Source organism: Sorex fumeus, unplaced genomic scaffold (genome assembly GCF_029834395.1).
Source record: "Sorex fumeus unplaced genomic scaffold, SorFum_2.1 ptg000073l, whole genome shotgun sequence".
Classification (NCBI taxonomy): domain Eukaryota; kingdom Metazoa; phylum Chordata; class Mammalia; order Eulipotyphla; family Soricidae; genus Sorex; species Sorex fumeus.
The window spans coordinates 17,901,691-17,917,158 of NW_026606130.1; the positions used below are offsets into that span (position 1 = coordinate 17,901,691).

At 39.9% G+C, this 15,468-nt stretch overlaps 1 protein-coding gene across 1 annotated transcript in view; it reads left to right on the plus strand.

The window, feature by feature from the left end:
* The first annotated feature begins 8,813 nt into the window (after positions 1 to 8,813).
* Positions 8,814 to 15,468, plus strand: part of ALAS2 (5'-aminolevulinate synthase 2) — a 36,319-nt gene continuing 29,664 nt past the window's right edge. Inside the window, exon 1 of the mRNA XM_056129982.1 lies at positions 8,814 to 8,914. The gene's annotated coding sequence lies outside the window, so the exon portion shown is untranslated. The remainder of the gene's footprint in view (positions 8,915 to 15,468) is intronic.

Below are 15,468 nucleotides of genomic sequence, written 5' to 3' on the forward strand. Positions count from 1 at the left end.
GAGCTGCGCAGGAGAAAGAGAGCAGCTTGGAACGCCTTCAAGAATGTCGAAGAAATAGCTAAGAGGACGAAGAACCTCCGGCTCCGGGCACATCTCTTTGATTCCACTGTTCTTCCTGCATTAACATATGCCTCAGAGACCTGGGCCCTAAGTAAACAGGATGAGAATGCTATTCAGGTCTCCCAAAGAGGAATTGAAAGAGCTATGCTTGGAATATCACGTTTCACTCAAATGAGAGAAAGAATCCGGAGTTCTGACATCCGTCGATGATCAAGAATCAGGGACTTGCCTAGAAAGCCGGTTTTCAACCCCTGAGCTGCGTGGGACGGGCATAGAGGCCCAGCTCTGGGCAACAAAGCTGAAAGGCTCCAATTCCAAACAGGTACAGCCCGCCCCCAAGGGCCTGGGACCCTCTCTGGGCATGCGCAGCTAGATCCAGCCCCTAGAAAGCCGGTTTTCAACCCCTGAGCTGCATGGGACGGGCACAGAGGCCCAGCTCTGGGCAACAAAGCTGAACGGCTCCAATTCCAAACAGGAGACGTTCCCAACTCCTCGCCCAGTGCCAGGGACCCTTTCCGGAGCCGCGGCCGCGTTAGCCCTATCCAATCAGTGCATTCAAGCCCAATACAACAAGATCCTCTACATATGCCACTACATATGCCACTACATATGCCATAGGAACCATAAGCTACCTTCTTAGGTGGAAACTTCTCTATTTTAGCTCAGCCACTAGAAATACAGTAGCCAATAACTCATAAGCCTATCTTAACTCACACTGCATATCAAGCAGAATAATAACAGTGAACGTGAAGGACTAAACCACACCTCTCACAATGGTAAAGCAACGCAAAAACCCACCAAACCTTCATATTGAAGAGTCTAGCCCAGATGACACCAACAGTACTGTAGTGTTAGACAACCTCTCTGACAAGGAATTCAGAAGGGAGCTACTTAGGATGCTTAGGGAATTAAAAGAAAAAATGGAAAGCAATTCCAATAGAGGACAAGAGGATCTGAAGGCAGAAATGAGGAAAATGCAATCAGAAATGTCAGACCTGAAAAATCTCGTAGGCGAGTTGAAAAGCTCAGTGGAAGGCCTCAGCAGCAGAGTAAGAGCCGCTGAGAACAGAATCAGTGAGCTCGAGGATGAAGTTCAGAGACTCTCCAGAAAAGAGCAAAAAATAGAAAAGAGACTCACAATTCGGGAACAGATGGCAAGAGAAGATCGTGATGAAGCCAAGAGGGGTAACATAAGAATTATTGGAGTCCCAGAGGGACAGGAAGAAAACCTTGATGAAGAAGAAACTGTCAAAGACATCATTGCTACAACGTTTCCAGAGCTGAAGAAAACTTGTGACCACATTCAGGAGGCCCGAAGGGTACCAGCTAGAAGAAATCCGAATAAAAATACCCCAAGACACATTCTGATCAAAATGACCAAAACCTTAGACAGAGACAAAATTCTGAAAGCAGCAAGATCGAAGAAAGAAATCTCTTACAAAGGAGCATCCTTAAAATTCACAGCTGATTTTTCTGATGAAACCCTCATGGCCCGAAAACAGTGGTGGGACATAGGGAAAAAACTCAATGAAATAAATGCCTCCTCAAAAATACTTTTCCCAGCAAGACTCTCATTCATAATAGAAGGAACAACACACAGTTTCACAGACAAACAACAGCTCAGGAACTTCATAGACTCAAAACCATGGTTACAAGAACAACTAAATGGGCTACTTTAAGGCAAGAAAGGCCCCTCAAATACACCATATTTTAACAGAACAATGGGACAAAATCCCATAAAATAATCTCTCTCAATGTCAATGGGCTAAACGCACCAATTAAAAGACATAGAGTGGCAGGATGGATTAGAAAATTGAACCCAAAATTCTGCTGCCTGCAAGAAACGCATCTCAATAGTCAACGCAAACACAGACTCAGAGTCAAAGGCTGGAAAACAATCCAACAGGCGAACAGCTCCCATAAAAAAGCTGGGGTAGCCATCCTTATATCAGACCACATCGATTTCAGAGTGAGGAAGGTCATAAGAGACAGTGAAGGTCATTTCTTATTGATCAAAGGATCTGTACAACAGGAAGAACTTACAATAATAAATGTATATGCACCTAATGAGAGACCAGCAAAGTACTTAAAACAACTACTCATAGATTTGGAAAAAGACATCAGTAGCAACACAATACTAGTGGGAGACTTCAACACTGCTTTGTCACCTCTTGATAGATCAACCAGACTCAAGCTGAGCAAGGACATACTTCATTTGAGGGAAACAATGGAATAAAGGGACTTAGTAGATATATACAGGACATTTCATCCACAAAAAGCTGAATACACATTCTTCCCAAGCGTACATGGAACATTCTCCAAGATAGACCACATGCTGAGACACAAAACATGCCTTCATAAAATTAAGAAGGTAGAGATTGTACCAATAATCTTCTCAGACCATAATGCGCTGAAATTAGAAGTAAATCACACACAAAAACAGAAAACTAAATCAAACACCTGGAAATTAAACAGTGCACTATTGAACAACGAGTGGATTAGACAGGAAATCAAAGAGGAAATCAAAAGATTCCTAGAAACGAATGAAAATGAGAACACGAGTTACCAAAACTTATGGGACACAGCAAAGGCTGTGTTAAGAGGAAAGTTTATAGCTCTACAAGCATTCCTCAGAAAGGAGGAGTGAGCACACATAAGTAACCTAACCTCACAGCTTAAGAGCTTGGAGAAGGACCAACAAAAGGAGCACAACCCGAACAGGAGAAAGGAAATAATAAAACTCAGAGCAGAGATTAACAAGATGGAAACCCAAAAAACAATCCGAAAGATCAATGAAACCAAAATCTGGTTCTTTGAGAAAATTAACAAGATCAATAAGCCTCTAGCAAAACTCACAAAGAAAGGGAGAGAGAAAACCCTAATAAACCGAATCAGAAATGAAAAGGGGGTCATTACAACAGAAACCACAGAAATTCAGAGGATCCTCAGGGAGTACTTTGAGAAGCTTTATGCCACGGAACATCAAAACCTCGAGGAAACGGATAAATTCCTAGACTCCTACAGACTCCCAAGGCTGAACCAAGAAGACCTGGAATACCTGAACAGACCTATCACCATCAAGGAAATTGAAATGGTAATAAAAAGTCTCCCCAAGCACAAAAGTCCTGGCCCGGATGGATTCACTAGTGAATTCTTCCATATCTTTAAAGAGGACTTACTCCCGATGCTCTTTAAGCTTTTCCACGAAATTGAAATATCAAAAACACTTCCGAACAGTTTCTACGAAGCAAATATCACACTGCTACCAAAAGCAGACAGAGATACCACAAAGAAAGAGAATTACAGGCCGATATCCCTGATGAACACAGATGCAAAGATCCTCAACAAACTACTAGCAAATAGAATCCAACTACTCATCAAAAAGATCATACACCATGACCAAGTAGGATTCATCCCAGGGATGCAAGGTTGGTTCAACATTCGGAAATCAATCAACATAATCCACCATATCAACAAAAGAAAAGATAAAAAGCATATGATCATATCAATAGATGCAGAGAAAGCATTTGATAAGATCCAGCACCCCTTTATGATGAAAACCCTAGCCAAAATGGGTATAGAGGGGACCTTCCTCAACATAATTAAAGCCATCTACCACAAGCCTACAGCAAGCATCATCCTCAATGGGGAAAAACTGAGAGCCTTCCCTCTAAGATCAGGGACGAGACAGGGATGCCCACTCTCTCCACTGCTGTTCAATATAGTACTGGAAGTACTTGCAATAGCGATTAGGCAGGAAAAAGATATTAAGGGCATTCAGGTAGGAAAGGAAGAAATCAAGCTCTCACTATTCACAGATGATATGATACTCTACTTAAAGAACCCAATAACCTCCACCAAAAAACTCCTAGAAACAATACACTCGTATAGTAAAGTTGCAGGTTATAAAATCAATACCCAAACGTCCATGGCTTTCCTATACGCAAACAGTGAGAGAGAAGAAAGCAACATGAAAAAAACAATCCTGTTCACAATTGTGCCCCAGAAAATCAAGTACCTAGGAATCAGCTTAACTAAGGAAGTAAAGGACCTGTACAAAGAAAACTACAAAACGCTACTTCAGGAAATAAAAGAGGACATGAGGAAATGGAAAGATATCCCCTGCTCATGGCTCGGGAGACTTAACATTGTCAAAATGGCAATACTACCGAAAGCATTGTATAAATTCAATGCAATCCCTATATGGATACCCATGACATTCTTCAAAGAAATGGAGCAAACTCTCCTGAAATTTATATGGAACAATAAGCCCCCACGAATAGCTAAAGCAATTCTTGGGAAAAAGAAAATGGGAGGAATCAACCTCCCGAACTTCAAACTGTACTACAAAGCAGTAATAATTAAAACAGCATGGTACTGGAACAATGGCAGAACTGCAGACCAATGGAACAGGGTTGAATACACTGACATCTCCCCTCAATCATATGATCATCTAATCTTTGATAAAGGTGCAAGAAATGTGAAGTGGAGTAAGGAAAGCCTCTTTAACAAATTGTGCTGGCATCACTGGACGGCTACATGCAAAAAAAGTGGGCTCAGAACTCTGCCTAACACCATGTACAAAAGTAAGATCAAAATGGATTAAAGACCTCAACATCAGACCAGAAACCATAAGGTACATCGAAGACAAAGTTGGCAAAACCCTCCATGACATTGAAGCTAATGGTATCTTCAAAGATGCCACGCCACTGGCCGAGCAAGTGAAAACCGAGATAGATAAATGGGACTATCTTAAACTAAGAAGCTTCTGCACCTCCGAAGAAACAGTGACCAAAATACAAAGACAGTCTACAGAATGGGAAAGGATATTTACCGAATACACATCTGACAAGGGGTTGATATCCAGGATATACAAAATACTGGTTAAATTCCACAAGAAGAAAACATCCAACCCCATCCGAAAATGGGGCAATGAAATGAACAGAAACTTTCTCAAAGAAGAAATCCGAATGGCAAAAAAAGCACATGAGAAAATGCTCTACATCATTAATCATCAGGGAGATGCAGATCAAAACCACAATGAGATACCATCTCACACCTCAGAGACTGGCCCACATCCAAAAGAACAAAAGCAACCGATGCTGGCGTGGATGTGGCGAGAAAGGGACACTCCTTCACTCTTGGTGGGAATGTCCACTGGTTCAGCCCTTCTGGAAAACAGTATGGACGATTCTCAAAAAATTAGAAATTGAGCTCCCATTTGACCCAGCAATACCACTCCTGTGAATATATCCCAGAGAGGCAAAAATGTATAGTCTAAGTGACATCTGCACTTGTTTGTTCATTGCAGCACTCTTTACAATAGCCAGAAACTGGAAGAAACCTGAATGCCCACGAACAGATGACTGGTTAAAGAAACTTTGGTACATCTACACAATGGAGTACTATGTAGCTGTTAGAAAAGATGTAAAGGCCCTCCCGTTGATCATCGATTTGCTCGAGCGGGCCCAGTAACGTCTCCATTAGAGACTTTGTTGTTACTGTGTCTGGCATATCGAATACTCTCGGTAGCTTGCCAGGCTCTCTGAGAGGGGCGGAGGAATCGAACTCAGGTCGGCCATGTTGGCTGTGTGCAAGGCAGACGCCCTACCCGCTGTGCTATCGCTCCATCCCTGCTATCGCTCCATCCCTTAGAAAAGATGAAGTCATGAAATTTACATACAAGTGGTACAATATGGAAAGTATCATGCTAAGCGAAATGAGTCAGAAAGAGAGGGATAATCATAGAAAGATTGCATTCATCTGGGGGATATAAAGTAACAAAGTATGAGATTAATACCCAAGAATAGCTGAGATCAGCACCAGGAGGATTACTCCATAACTTAGAGGCCAGCCGGGTATCCTAGAGGAAAGGTCAGTTCAGATAGAGAAGGGAGCACCAAATAAAGGATGTTTGGAGGGTCCTCCCAGGAGGGGAGATTCATGTCGAAAGTAGACTATGGACTGAACATGTTTGCCACTCAATGCCTCTTTTGCAGATCACAACACCCAAAAGGAGAGAGAGAACACAGGGGATTGCGCTGCTACAGAGACAGGGGCGATGGGGGAATGGGGGTGGGAGGGAAATTATCCATGGTGGTGGAAAATGGGCACTGGTGGACGGATGGGTATCTGATCATTGTATAATTGAAACCCAAGCACAGAAAATTGTAAATCTACAACTGTAAAAAAAATAAAATAAAGGGAAAAAATTTAAAAAAAAAGAATCAGGGACTTTGCCACGGTGTCAAAAATCAGATGTGCTGGTCACGTAATGAGATTTAAAGACGACCGCTGGACTAGAGCTGTTACCGACTGGATTCCATGGGATGTCAAAAGACTGCGTGGCTGCCCACTACCAGATGGTCAGACTTCTTCATCAAGATCATGAATGATCAGTTTGAGGCTCTTCATGTTCCTAGAGCGACTAGACCCCATTGGGCTACACTAGCACGCAACAGGGACAAATGGAGACGTTACTGGCGCCCACTCGAGCAAATCGACGATTAACGGGAAGTGATTAAGCGATTAAGTGTAATCACTAATTATACACTTAAATTGGCAAACTTTATGGTATATAAGATATACCTCAAAATAACATTTAGGAAACAAATGCTAAGAAAATAATCTAAAGCATGTTGTCAAAGTTTTAAGCACCATAATACAGTGCCACTGTAAGTTGAAAAGTTGTACTACCTAAATCATTGAAGCGAAACATCATATGAATATCTACTTATTGTAAGTTAGTCACTAAACATGAGAAATGAATCATATTCTAACCACAGGGAATTTGCAAGAAGTCAGTTAAGCCATAACAAATCAAGACAGAATGTAGAGGGGGGAAATAGGGAAGTGTTGAAAAGGTGCTGCCTGAGCACTTGTAATTCACTTCCCCAGATTATATTGCTTCTCATGGAGATAATTTCTGTACAACTACCATCCAAAGAGAAATATCCATCCCTGTAAGATGTAATATCAGGTCCAACTACAGCCACTTATTAATGTGACTATATACCATTAAAGATTAGATAAAGTACTGGGAAGCACAAACTGGGAAACCTCAAACTCTCTCAGGGGCTTAACATACCCCTGTAGAATAGGTGGGAGGTTTGCCATTACCAATAGTAGGTTTTTTTTTAATCTCCCAGATCCTTACCTGGCTATATACACAGAAGAGGTTCATAGATCAGAAAATGTGCAAATACAAGTATATCTAATAGCCCCTCCTGCTGTTGGTTCAGATTCTTATTCTCAAATTTCCTAAGATCTGATCGGGGAGAATGCATAAGACAAGGCACTGATAAAAAAAAAAGTTTAATAAGTGATGGCAGCGGGAATATGGAAGTTACAAAAAGCACCAGATCTAGTGGGGGATAGGACTATGAAGTTTTCAAGAAGTGCTGAACTCAGTTTCCAAAGTGGCAAATAACTAGCTGAAACGTTGGATATTGAGGCTATTGCAGGTGAATCTGAAATATCTTTCAGAACTGGAGGCAATTTTCTATTTAGAAAGATATTTAAGAACACTGTGCTGCATGCACAGTCTCTAGCTGTATGTAGCTGTATTCCATGAATTTGATAAATGGTAGATACTCAATCTGTGGAATGAATAATTGGGTCCAGATGGAGCAATTATTGTCAGAGGAAAGTAGGCCTTCTCCAAATAAGAACGTAAACTACAAATAATAATAGCTACATTCATCTTAACAACAATCTTATGGGATAGATTTGGAATGTGTCATTTTAAAGAGGACTCTGGAATTTAGTGAATCACACAGCTGCTGAGTAAGGTAATAGATGTGAATTATCTTTTGGGTGCACCTGACTCCAGAGCCCATACTTTTAACTGCTACTCTTTACTGCCAACTCATTTCAAAAATGAGCAAAGAACTAGATTTGGAAATTCACAAGAGGAAATACGCAAATGTTCATGAAACATAAATGAACAGATGCTCAATTTGATCAAAGCAATACTCTTATATATTCTAATGACTATAACATAAAAATAATTTTAAGATTTATTAAAACTGGGCTGGAGAATGGTGTAATAGGCTGAGTGCATGCTCTGCAAGCTGGAGGCTTGACTTCTCAAGACCCAGTATTGCATAGTCCTCCAGAAACCACCAGAAGTGAAACCCAAGCATAGAGTTGGGAACAGCTTCTGACTACCACCAGGTGTGGTCCAAAACCAGAAAACATTTGGGGCCAAAGAAACAGTAAAAACACGTGGGCAATAACCCTTGAACACAAAACTAGTTGTGAACTCTGAGCACCACCATGTGCAGCTACAAATAACTGACATTTATAAGTTGGTGAGTGAAGTATCTCTCTGATATACATCATATTTATGCGGTAAATTCGTATCAAAATTTAAATAATATGGGATCATTACCTTCCATATTCCCTCTGCCAGCACCAGGAGTGATCCCTGAACACTACTGTTTTCTGACATGATGTTACTGAACACTGATCTGAATATATCTATGGAAGCTATGAGACTTTTCCATATGTGCTATAGTTACCTCTGAGTTTATTTGCCTTCAGAAAGGTGGTTTTACTCAATATCCCCTAACCATATATAGGTGTTTTATTACAAAGCATAATGAGCTTATTTTGCCATTTCAGATGAAGAAGAGAGAAAACTGAAAGGAGAAAGCCAGTTCTGGGTGAGGGGAAGATAGGGGAGAGAGGATTTTATCTCTGGAAAGAGCCTATGATACTTTTGGGGTTAATTTAGGGCCAGGCGATCAGAAGGCGGGGTGGGTGGAGTTGAACAAGTGGAAAAGGGATAAAGGCCAAGCCCTGACATACGGCATCCACCCATCGTTCGTTCGTCCTCAGTGTAGGGCAACAGGTAAGAAGAGTTTTGTGTTTTGTGCCTTCTTTCTGGCCTGCCAACCTAAAGGCTGCTTTGGATGACTCCTGACTGTGTTAATTTTGTTTCTTAGAATGTATCTCCCTCATATTCTGTCACCTGCCTCTCCTATGTGTCTTCTACTTCCCTGTTTTCAGGTTTTCTTTTTATTTTTCTCCCCTTGTTTCTTCTCTGTGTTTAAAATCACTCATTTCACATCATCTCCTTGACACTAACTTTGTATTAATGTCCCTTCATCCAATACCTGTGTGTGTATCTTCTCTCTGCCCCTTTTCTCTTCTCAATATATCTCCTTTGTACTCTGTATCCCTCGATCTGTCTTTCACTCTCCCGTTCTCCTTCTCCTGTCCATGGATAATGTCTTGAAATTGCTTCCAGGAATTTTCCATCTTTAACTCCTTCTCCTTACTTGGGTGACATCAGAATTCAATGCCTGGGAGGCCAGAGGTAAGGATGGAAAACTTACAGAATGTGAGGATGATAGGAATAAGGATTTGGATAGGATATAATTAAGAAATTTAGATATATAAAAATTATAAAAATTTAGAGTAATATTGTGTCATTAAAAATCTGAAATAGCCCCTATTTTGAATTTATTATATTTGTACTCTCATTCTAATTAATGAGACTGCAAGAGCTAAGCCATTCATCCTCTGAAAAAATAAGAGTTTGAACTATGTTTTTTTTTTTTTTTTGCTTTTTGGGTCACACCCGGCAATACACAGTGGTTACTCCTGGCTCAGGCACTCAGGAATTACTCCTGGCGATGCTTGGGAGACTATATGGGATGCTGGCCATCGAACCCGTATTGGCGCGTGCATGGCAAATTACCTACCAGCTGTACTATTGTTCCAGTCCCTGAAGTATGATTTTCACAATGTATTCTGGTTTTTGTGACCTTTAAAATTTTTCTTATTCTAAGAATTTCAGATTCCAAAAACAAATTATTTTCTCTGACTTTTCCGTGGAAATGAGAAGGTACTAGGAGGGAAGTATATCTGATATTTCCAATTGATAAAGAAAAGTGATTACATCTCATCCATATCAAATTTACTTTTGTAAAGAAGGATCCTTGCAATAGGAAGAGAGGGGACAAGAAATTCTTTAATGGATGGTTTCTTACTATGGCAAGAAATAGTGTTGTGGTTTCCTCTTCTGGTCTCTGGAACTGAAGATTGGTTACTGACATAAGAATATTTTAAGGTGCAAAAAAAACCCAGTTATGGTCCATTGCTTTGCCTGAAATTTGAGTTTCAATTTTTGAGGTGGAAACAGTATTTTAAGCAGGTCACTGGTAAAGACTATCATACGATAGATATTTTAATTTTTTAATAATGGAATGAGTGAGTGACTGAATGTTCACCAATGCCCTAAATTCTATTTAAGTTTAAAATATGCTAATTTTATGGATGTTTTATATGGGAATAAATACATTGTTTCCCCCATTAAAATATGTTAATTTTGTAAAAGCATTTTTAACAATTCAAAATCAAATATCTCAGAAAGAGGTCTACTAGTGCAGCAAGGGGGAGGGGGCACCTGTTAATGTCTGACCAGACTTTTAGTAATATCTACTAATATTTGAGTCCTAGACCCACAGTGGTTAAGTTAGTTTGCTCTTTAACCAAGTTGCTTGCTGTCAACTCCTAGTTCTCCTGAGTTCTTACTCTGTGACCTGGTAAGGTTATTTAATCTTTTGGGGCCTCAGTTTTCTCAACTTTGAAATAAATTTACAAATAATAGCTATCTCATAGAGTTGTGAATATGATGAGGATTTACTATGGTATTGCCTACGAACCATTTTCAAACAGCATCCAACCCAGTAAGTACTCTATGAGTATTTGGCTATCTAAACAAGATATAATATATACAGAGAAAATTAGGCCAGAGAAAAGAGGCAGAATCCAACATATAAAGTTTTGATGGGATAAAAACACAAGGACTGAATTAAGCTACTCATACCTGGTCAAGTATATTCATGGGAAGAATTCCCTTTATCTTTCCTTTAACTTCCCTTGACCTTTCCTTTAACTGCCCTTGTGACCTTTCATTTAACTTCCCTACATAAAAACAAAATTAAAGAGAACAGCTAACACTTCCAATATTTTCACTGGAATAAGAATTTTTCTGTATACTTTACCTAGTCTTCACAACATCCATCTGAATTATATATCCTTTGCTCGAGCGGGCCCAATAACGTCTCCATTTTGAGACTTCTTGTTACTGTGTGTGGCGTATTGAATACATCACGGGTACTTTGTCAGGCTTTGCCGTGTGGGCGAGATACTCTCAGTAGCTTGCTGGGCTCTCCGAGAGAGACAGAGGAATCGAACCCAGCTTGGCCGGGTTGGCTGAGTGCAAGGCAAACGCTCTACCGCTGTGCTATCGCTCCAGCCCATATATATTTACTACCTACATTTTACAGATATAAGGCATAGAGCAGAGATGTGACTTTTCTAAGTCCCAGAGATAGGGATTATGAGACTGAATCAAAACAGTAGAAATTGGAATTACAGCTTGAAAGACTTGTTAACTCAACAAATCCAAGAAGTATACTATTTTCCCCAAAAGTCTGAGAAAATCATAGGCAAAAATCCCTTGGAGGTAGTGAGAGACAGCATTTGTCATTTTTGTTTTTGTTTTGAGGCCATAACAGTAGTGCTCAGGACTTCTTCCTGACTTTGCACTAAGGATATTCAGGGTACCAAACAATCAATCAATATATATATATATATATATATATATATATATATGTATATGGATGAATATAATAAACATCAAGGCAATCTGACTTTGCCTTTGATGTTGGGATTTTTCTTCTCATTTTATACCCAAACATCACTGTTGTAAGTGTTGTAAAGGAGTTTGTAGGAATCTGAAACCTGGCTATGCTCCTTGTTTGCCTTTCCTTATGCAATCCAGCCCTCTCTTGCCATCAATAACCAGCGTCAGCCTTAACCAGATGCTCAGAAGTGATTCTAGCAAAGAGCACTGCTTCTCTCCCACACCCTGATCTCAGCTTGGAGAGTGGTCAGACCTTAATGAAGATAAACTTGGGGAGTGAGCTTTAGAGCTTTATCTGTGTTCTGCAGGCTCAACCACAAGCACTTTAGTCTTTTCAGGCAGACAAGGTAAAGAAAACATCACCAGATATGATGCAAACACTGGGTTCAATTCATTACCTATCATATGAAGTAGGCATAAAGAAAGTAGCAAATATTTAACAACAGATAAAAACAAAGACTTAGAGAGGAAATGTGGCTTTCCAAAAACTTTCAATAGGGACTTGACATGGAACTTAAATTAAAAAGGCTAACATTTATTGAAAACTTTTATGTGTCAGGCCCATAAATGCTTGAGTGTCATTTAGTCCTTTCAATACCTCTTGGCCATTCCCAATTCAGGGCCCACATATCCTGGTCCATATACTAAGCTATGCCTGTGAGAACTGAAAGGAGTTTGCTTGGGGTGGAATAGGAAAAGAGATTGCTTTGAGTTAGGAAGTAGACTCTTTCTCAATGAGATATGAAAGGGAGGGATGTTCTGCAAGAATTAAAGGTATTTGCCACGTGAGAACATATTAGAGTTGGGGGGCTCCCATTGTTAACTTTTAACAACATAAAACCCTGCATATTAGAAGTACTGTTAGAAAGGGATAGATACAGAATAAGCTTTCTCATGTATAGGAGTTAAAATACACAGCAAGGTAGCAACAAAGGGCCAAAAGTAACACCTAGGATAACTGATCCACAAAATTCAATTGGTGGAGGAAGGGTTTGAATGAGAGGAGTGTCCTTGGGGTAGGGATGTAAGTACACTGGTGATGCGTGTGGTGTTGGAATTATGTGCATGAAAAACCATCATTGCTAACATTATTGCAAAGCACAGAATATCAATCAATGAAAAAATCTTTCTAAAAAGAAATATTGTTAGATAATACTCAGTGGTTCTTCTGGTATTGACATGGTCTGATCATAATCTTGCCACATTCCTCTATATCTCTCTCATTGTTATATCTCTTGTCTCATTCCTGTTTCAACTTCTGACATTCCAATTTCCCTTTTTTCTCACAATTTGTTTATCCCTCTTATGTTCTCTCTTCTCCTTCCTTCATCCCACATTCAATTCACATTAGCCACTACCTTAACTTTATCATTTCCTTCTATCACCCAGTTTCTACCTTCAGTCTCAAAAGTTCCAACTCCCATTTCCCTGACTCTTCTTTGTTGCTCTGTAGCATGTCCACAGTGGCAGTATTTCTTCTTTTTATTCATCCCTGACTCTGTGTTTGATGAATTCTCTTATAACATGCTCTCAGTTTTTTAAGTCTTTGTATACTATTTTTATTATTCTGTTTCATGACCTCATCTTCCTTTACCTTGTGTCCTGCAGTCTGCCTCTGCCAGTATCTCCACTTCCTCTTCCACATCTTCTTCCTTGTCCTCCTCCTTTTCTCTCTCTCATAGTCTTTTCTCCATCTTTCACCATCCTTATTCATTTCTTATCATATTCTTGAGTCCATTTTGTTTATATGAACCAGTCTTCCTTTCCCTTCTTTTCTTATATTTATCTTGTTCACTGGTTCTTATAATTCTACAACTGTCACTGAATCTTTGTTCTTTCATTTTCTTTCATCTTCCCTAAATATTATTTTCTTTCTACTCTTCCCCTATGCTACTCTTTCTTCCATTTGACTCCTTATTCTGTACCACTGTAGCGCTGTACTCCCATTGTTCATCAATTTGCTCGAGTGGGCACCAGTAACATCTCCATTGTGAGACTTGTTGTTACTGTTTTGGGCATATCAAATACTCCACGGGGAGCTTGCCAGGCTCTGCCGTGCGGGAGGGATACTCTTGGTAGCTTGCTGGGCTCTCTGAGAGGGATGGAGGAATCGAACCTGGGTCAGCCGCATCTAAGACAAATACCTTACCTGCTGTGCTGCAGACGCAGATAAACACTTAGACATATACCCAAACATACATACACAAAAAGGCACACAGAGACACACAGACATATATACACAGCCATATAAGCAGACCACCATATCGCACACACATACATATACAGTGTCTGGGTGCACACAAGACACTGGACATTTACACACAGAAAAACACAGACACACAAATATACAAATGTACACAATGACATACACATATACACAGATACACAAACATATACCAAGACACACACAAACCTGATCGAAAAGATAGGTAGACATATACACAGAGACAAACAAAAATATACACAGATACACACCCACATGCACACACAGACACACACAGACATATACACAGACACACATATAGATGCACAGAGACACACAGAGACATACACAGGGACACACAGACACATGAACCCAGAAACACAAACATGTACACATATACACAAACATGTACACAGAGGTACATATAAACAGAGTAGGAGATACAGATATCAATATAGACAAACACATACATATACAAATATATACACATAGAGACACATACAGAGATATATAAACACACATACAGTTGCACACATACAGTTTGGCTGGAGCGATAGCAGTGGGTAAGGCATAGACAGATACACAGACACACATTCTCACTAACATGGAGAAAGAAACACAGATATAAATACACACAGGTGTACACATACAGACACAGATAGACATATACCCAGACAAATACAAAGGCACACACAGAGACAAACAGGCATATACACAGAGAGACACACAGAGGTATACACCCAAACATACACATTCATAGATATATACAAAGATTCCTTATTCATATTCATTAATTTACTCCCAAATCCAATACACATTTATTGAAGACTTGATTTCTGATTTTTTTGTGTGTCCTCTTTTATTTCTCTTTGCCCCTGTTTCTCTGGGGTTTTCTTTTTGTTGTTGTTGTTTTCTGTCACACCTAGAGATGCTCAGGAGACACTTCTGGTTCTACACTCAGGAAATACTTCTGGCAGGCCACAGGTGGACTATATGGGATGCTGGGGATTGAACCTGGGTCAGCCGCGTGCAATGTAAACACCCTACCCACTGTGTTATCACACCAGTCCACATTTTTGGTTTTTTTTGTTTTGTTTGTTTTCATCTTTTTAAAAATTTTATTTTTTTTAATGAATCACCATGAGGTACAGTTGCAGACTTATAAACTTCCGTCCTTATCTATCAGTCATACAATGATCGAGTACCCATCCCTCCATCAGTGCCCATTCTCCACCACCAAAGTTCCCAGTATACCTCCCATCCACAATGAATGTATTGAATGGCCATCATGTTCAGTCTATAGTCTACTTTCCACACGTATCTCCCATCCGAGCCAGTCCTACAAACACCATTTACTTGGTGGTCCCTTCGCTATCTGAACTGCCATGGAGCAAACTTCATAGAAATTATCTCTACTATTATTAGGTTTCCCATTCTGATAATTTCTATTCCACAACAGTGCACTCTTTTTATGTCTGTCCCTCTCTTCTGACTCATTTCATTTAAGATGATACTTTCCATGTTGATCCACTTATATACAGATTTC